This window comes from Octopus bimaculoides, chromosome 11 (assembly GCF_001194135.2).
Source record: "Octopus bimaculoides isolate UCB-OBI-ISO-001 chromosome 11, ASM119413v2, whole genome shotgun sequence".
Taxonomy (NCBI): domain Eukaryota; kingdom Metazoa; phylum Mollusca; class Cephalopoda; order Octopoda; family Octopodidae; genus Octopus; species Octopus bimaculoides.
In genome coordinates, this window is record NC_068991.1 from 76955582 (window position 1) to 76963064 (window position 7483).

Sequence of the window (7483 nt, forward strand, 5' to 3'; positions counted from 1 at the left end):
TGTTAAACTTGTATGGAATTAAATTCTTACATGAGAAAAATAACATTGTTACACCTTAGTTAGTAGTGTATTGTGGTGATGGAAAGAACATTTGAAGGCTTTATCATCATTACCTTTTTATCATAACTTCCACTATGGCATAATGTCACCGTGTGAATAGCAGCAGCAGAACAACTATGATCTTTCTACCCAAAGGAGAAAGAACTGAAAACTTCAATGCTAAAGAATAGGTGGCTAAAAAAATCTAAAGAACTGGTGAATAGAAGAATTGTGAATAGAATAACTATAGAACAAAAGACAAGAAGAAGTATGGAACAGAAGGAATCTCTGTTGTCATTATTATTATTTTTTTTTTTTTTGCATTCATTCTTGTTTCTCTGTGTTCTAAATTATCAAATTCTGAAGTTACTTCTTTCAGTTTTGAGAAATTTGAATACATAAATTATCAGCAAAATAAAACCAGGATCATGTTAGATAATGGAATGGCAAAAGGAGTGAAAGATAAAACAGATTTTCTGCTGAGGTTTTCCATATCAATTGGCATGCTGTTGCCTTTATTCTTCTAGCAAAAGACACTAAATTGAAGATGATAAAATGAAAGCTAAAGAAATAAACAAATGAAATCTCCAATAATTAGAAATTGGAATCATTTGATGAACAAGACAGATAAGGAAACTGTTATATTAAGAGATATAACCCGGATTCTTGATACAGATAGCAAAATAAAAGCAAACATCTTGTTGCATTTTGTATTATGTTATAGAAACAAATGTTCTTGATAGCATTTTATGTCAGTGCAAATGCATTGCTGCTCCTTCTCCATTCTCTTCTCACACCGCTTCTATCTCGCATTCCTGCGCCTTCCCCATTCTCTTCTCACACCACTCTATCTCCTTATCTTCATTATCAGTTTATTGTTTGTTTTTATTTTTCCATGTTGTCATTGGTTTGACAGATACTCTCTACAAACACCTGTATAAATGACAAAATTTCTGTTTTTGAAGCACATGAAATTATGACTTAGTTCTGGTTACACACACACACACACATATACATACAGGTATACTCATATACGTATATGTACACATACATGCTCACTCTTGTATAAATATAGTATTTGGTGCTTTGATTATTAGATGACTTGAGAATCTCACAAATTTTGATATTGAACTGTTTCCACTGAAAAACAGTTTATGTAGGATGCAGTAGGGAAAAAGGGAGGAAGAAATAAGGATCATCTCAGCTTCCAACTATTTGAGTAAAAAGGGCCGGGTGTTGTGCATTAAAGGTATATGTGGATTTTGAAACACCTTATAGATTAGCTTTTTAAATGAGTTTTTAGCTTTTGTTGTTTACCATCTTCTGTGAATTCTTGGGGAACAAAATGCAACCACGTTCACTGCATATGATATAGGGAAGGAAAAGCAATGCTCACGACCCTTTTCAAGGGCACTGAAGCGAGGAAGTGAAGAAGTTATTCCCAGAGCAGAGACTTTGCCTGATTGTTTTCCAAAGCCTAGATTCTGCTAAAGGCATACCAGAGAGAGGTAAGAGTTGATGTTAAATTGAACACTACAAAGCTCAGGTGACGCCCAGCATGGAGTATTGCTTTTACATCCGGGATAGTGCACACACGAAAATCGTAGACCATATTCAGAAACGGGCCACCTGACTGACTGGTATAAAATCACTCACAGACATGCTACAGCTCTGTGGATTTGAATTCGAGATTTTTAGACTGAAAGACCAGCACCATGTCTGTTTTGTAATTTCACTTCTACAATTTTACATACATTTTGGATGTGCTATGTGTTAACTTTCCAATAACTGAAGCCATGAAATTATACTTTAATAAATATTTTTCTTCTTATGTTTTCTCAAGACTTTGTTTGCTATTTATTGCTTTTAAAGTTGACTGTACTTGAAATTGAGTTAGGTTTGAGTTACATTATATGCATCCTGCCCCAAGAGACCTTCCACCACCAACACCACCATCACCAACCACCACCATCACCAACCACCACCACCAACCACTCACGTACACTCAGGATGTGCCAGGCAACTGAGAATAAAACCAAAGAAGAAAAAGCCAGAATACCAAACAGTAGCAATGGATACACCCAGCAAAATAACGCAGATGTTCAAGTCGATACATCAAAGAAATAAAACCACTCTGAACCCTAATGAAGGCCCCAATGCAGCCATGGAAACAACTGCCATCAGGTATCCTCTGACAATGTCTTCTGCCACACCCACAACAGAAGATCCTACCCCCACCCCAACATGTCTGTGGCACTGCAGAACTGTTGGCTAATTCTTATCCCTTTGATGATGCTCCAAGTTCAAATACGGCACACTAGAAGGTCAAGTGATACTGGGAATCACATGATTACATAATTTGCCTGGGTCTTGTGATACATGAACTGACCCTTACTTATCATGTAGGCCTTTACCTGATACCCACTTGCACTACACTTCTGATAATGGATTCTGCTATCTTTAACTGCTTGGAAGTAGTCCTTATTAACTCAGTGGAGTTATTGATGATGGCCTGGATCTGCTGGTTGAACTTGGCCATTGAAATGATGTCTGACTGCTGAGAATGATTTTCTCCTCTGGCTACAAACGACATGTCCAACACTTTCCCAACCCCGAATATGAAGAACCCGGTCATATTCAAAAAGCTGGCAGTATCCAAGTTACTGTGGTTGGCAGCTAGAGCTAAAATCTTGGCATGCCTTTTCGTTTCCTGTTGGTATATCTGAAAAAGAATTGAGAAAGTTAAAAGTCAGTAAAAACTGCATAACATTACATTAGATCATCTATTATGGTCTACTAAAGTTTATTTGTATATATCCAACACACACTCTCCCTCTCTCTCTGCACACACACCCTGTTCTTTTTTTAGGATTTCTACATACTTGTTTATTGTAGAAGTAAATAGTCTGATGTATGTTTATGTGTGGTAACTAGAATTAGAAACATTTCAGTCTTTTCCTAAAACTTAACAGCATTTTGTACAACCATCAAATTTAAGTAATGATGATTTAAAACAAAGTTTACCCATCAGATGTCCAGCTGGTGATACATTTTGCTTGGTTTCATTGTTCACATCTGCAGTTCTCAGTCATTTTTAACAATGGACCCCTCTGATTCTTATTCTACTCTATTAGATCCTCATAACTATTCTCTGTTTAAAAGAATCCTATTATATTTTCATAATTGAATATTATTACAAATAATATTTAGAAATTATTAAAATATTTTTCGTATTGTGGAAGTATTTATTGCACATGACTTTTAACAACAAACTCTTATATGAACGCCCAAGGGTCTTTTGAACTCTGGCTGAGAACAACTGGCAGAATGTGTCTTCTGTAGTTTGTTGTCATTTGTTGTGCAGAGATTAGAGGCCCATGTATGACTGGCCTAATCCATGACAGATATAATACATGGTGGAACTGTTAGCACGCTGGGCGAAATGCTTAGTGATATTTCGTCTCTCATTATGTTCTGAGTTCAAATTCAGCCAAGGTTGACTTTGTCTTTCATCCCTTCAGGGTCGATAAATTAAATACCAGTTGCATGCTGGGGTTGATCTAATCGACTGGCCCCGTCCCCCAAAATTTCAGGCCTTGTGTTTAGAGTAGAAAAGAATATATTATTTTACACTTTGTTAAAGCGGTGAGCTGGCAGAATCGTTAGCACACCAGGCAAAATGCTAAGTGGTATTTCATCTGCCACTACGTTCTGAGTTTGAATTCTGCCTTTCATCCTTTCGGGGTTGATGAAATAAGTACCAGTTATGCACTGGGTCAATATAATCGACTAGCCCCATTCCCACCAAAATTTTCAAGGCTTTGTGCCTAGAGTAGAAATAATTCTTTTACGGTTTGTATAGCAATGAATTTAGTGTACAAGTAGGAGTTCACCAAAGATTGATTCTCAGACTCCTCTAGTTTATCATAGTCCTCCAGGGTATAACAGAGGAATTTAAGAGTGGCTGCCCTTGGAAGCTCTTCTATGCTGATGACTTTGTTCTTATTACTGAATTACTACCTGAACTAGAGAGGAAATGTCAGGTGTGGAAGCAAGGTCTGGAATCTAAGGGCCTTAGAGTTAATTAACTAACACCAAAGTCCTAGTAAGTAGAAAAAATGGACAAATGTCAAATTCTTTCAGAAAAATGACGACGATGATGATGATGATGATGATGATATATATATATATATATATATATATATATATATCATCATCATCATCATCATCATCATCGTCGTCGTTTAACGTCCGCTTTCCATGCTAGCATGGGTTGGACGATTTGACTGAGGACTGGTGGACAAGGAGGTGACACCAGGCTCCAATCATGTCTGTGTTTGTGATTTGGTATTTCCTTTGTCCACACATGCTTTTTACTCATTGGTTGTGAACAATGGCTTCACTAACAGCCATTTGCTTGCAGTCTGCTATAAAACATGTCAGGTTTCTTGACATGTCTTGACATGACCTGCAATCTTTGTTAACAAATGGGCTCCTTTTCAATGTCATTTATTTCCAGTTCTCTATGTAAGCATGTTCAAGCTGTTGTTTGATAGACTGGGTAATGTCGCATTCATTAGGTGAGAAACCAATCCTCACCTCAACAGGACACTCATCAATCTATATTGCAAGTAACTTACACAGAAAATCTCAGATCTTATTGCTCATAATTAGGCATTTGGAAACAGATGGGGTTGGTTACAGGAAAGGCATTTAACCATAGAAACTTTGCCCCAACATACTTTCTTTTGACCCATATAAGCATGGCAAAGAAGATATTATGATGATGACGATGACGATGGGTTCCATTTATCTCTGGACAAACAAATTAACTCAACAATTTTTTTGGTTTACCTAATTGTGAGCAATAAGATCTGGGATTTTCTGTGTAAGTTACTTGCAATATGGATTAAAGAGTGTCCTGTTGAGGTGAGGATTTGTTTCTCACCAAATGAATGTGACATAAAAGACAAAAGAAATGAAATGATTTATAAAGAAAAAACCCAAATGTTGTGTATTTTGTGTATTTTTTTCTACAAGCTCAATGAACTAATCATTTTCCCATCATTTAACACTGAGTCACTATTTTCTTTCTTTCAAAATACCATTAAATTATTATTGCCTTAATGCTTTATCTTCTGTCAATAGACAAGAGATGGTTATTTAGATTAAATTTTGTCTTCAGGCTAAATTTTGTATATATCCTAAGACTGCAGTCATTTTTGCTTTCATTATGTGTAACGGGATAAAATGAGCTGTTGCTTTTGTTTGCCTGAATTGCCCTATTCAATGGCATAGAATTAAGAGCCCACTGAACCACTAAACTCAGCTCACTTTCCAGACTTTGTAATGAAGTGTGTAGTTGTGAAAAGAGATGTGCTATCTAGCTAACTGTTCAGCCTGATTTCATATCATTGGTAATTATGTCCGTAAATGCAGAGTAAGCCAGAATGAGTATTTGATTGATACTCGTTAGCATTACGACTTAAATTTTGTTATGAAATGGAATGTTTAAAACAAAAAAAAAAAAGGCAACTTTTCAAATTTGATCTCTTTTTTTCCACCCCAATCCATGCCGTCCACTCTTTCATATTTTCACTATTTATTTTTTTCTTTTATTCTTTTATTTGTTTCAGTCATTCAACTGTGGCCATGCTTAGAGCACCACGTTTAGTGAACAAATTGACCCCAGGACTTATTCTTTGTAAGCCTAGTACTTATTCTATCAGTCTCTTTTGCCGAACTGAGTTATGGGGATGTAAACACACCAGCATCGGTTGTCAAGCGATGGTGAGGAGACAAACATAGACACACAAGCACGCACACACGCATATACATGGACACACCCTTTGGTCACAAATGACCATGGGATTGCACCTAGAGAGTTACTGTCTGAGGCACAAGTCCGGGCAAGGTTGTTTATGGAAGACCAGCAGTCGCCCATGCATACCAGCCCCCTCTCTCCACACCACTGATGTTATCCAAGGGAAAAGCAAAGGCTGATACAGCTTGGCACCAGTGAACTGGAGCAACGTGAAATAAAGTGTCTTGCTCAAGAACACAACACGCAGCCCGGTCTGGGATTCGAACTCACAACCTCTTTGTAAACCTAGTACTTATTCTATCGATCTTTTTTGCCGAACCACTAAGTTATGGGGAGGTAAACACACCGGCATCGGTTGTCAACACACACACACACACACACACACACACACACACACACACACACACACACACACACACACACACACACACACACACACACACACAAACAAACACACAAACACACACACACACATATATGACAGGCTTCTTTCAGTTTCCAGCTGTCAAATCCGCTCACAAGGCTTTGGTTGGCCCAAGGCTATAGTAGAAGACACTTGCGTGCCACGCAGTGGGAATGAACCCGGAACCTTGTGGTTGGTAAGCAAGCTACCACACAACCACTCAAATACTTCTTTTATATTTCTTTCTTTTCCTTTTGATAATAACCTGCTTATTCAAGGCTCACCTAGGATTAAACCTCAAGAAATAAACAAATAAAAAAATTATACCTGAAATTTGTTAAATATCTCAAATTTCATATAAACGCAAATATCATAATCTAATTGTTGTTGTACTTGGGGATGGTCATATTGCCTGTCCGGTTGGTGCTGATGAGTTGATCTTCGTCTCATGGTAGACTATAGGCATGCAGACTAAAGGTATATTTATTTTTGACTAGGTTTCAGTTAAAATAATGCAGTACAGTCAATAACATTGAGTGTATTGCCGGTGATTTCAGAGAAAGTGTGATTTAAGTGTGGATTGAAGAAGGATAAAACTAAATACTAATACACTATAAATTATGCACTAATACCCTATACTTTAAGTAGTCGGAAAATAAGGTGTATTCTTCACTTTCATAATAATACTGGCCATGTAAAGTGAAGTGGAATGATTTCAACCAAGTGGAATGAATATTTGGCCTGGAGAAGTCTCAACATTATAATGATCATTTAAACAGTATAATGCATTTGTTCTCATGCTCTACCTGTATGTAAATATCTCTTCAGTCATTAGTCTTTTAAGCTCTGGGGCTTCAGCTTCACTTCTGTGTTTTTAAATGGATGACTGATGTCTCTTTTCCTCATAGTACATTGACCTAACATTTCTCAATAATCTATAGCCAATGTCCAACTGTTTAGTAACCTGTCTTCCCCCTCTCCCACTCTCCACACAGTGCCTGCTGTGGGTTTGAACCAAAACATTTGAACCGGTTATTCCATTGCTATATTTACATGGCTATGTTGCCCCTACTTTTCTATTAAGAATACTTTTGTACGTCTGTTTATATATATGTACATACTCAGACATTTAATAAATCTGTGTGTGTATATATATATGTATGTGTGTGTATACGTGTATATATATAATGTATGTATATATATGTATGTATATATAT

General features: G+C 36.9%; 1 long non-coding RNA gene across 2 annotated transcripts in view; it reads right to left on the bottom strand.

The window, feature by feature from the left end:
• Positions 1-519: 519 nt before the first annotated feature.
• Positions 520-7483, bottom strand: part of LOC106867976 (uncharacterized) — a 23719-nt gene continuing 16755 nt past the window's right edge. For both annotated transcript variants that reach the window (XR_008265235.1, XR_001409205.2), the window contains exon 2: positions 520-2761. This is a non-coding gene — a long non-coding RNA (uncharacterized LOC106867976). The remainder of the gene's footprint in view (positions 2762-7483) is intronic.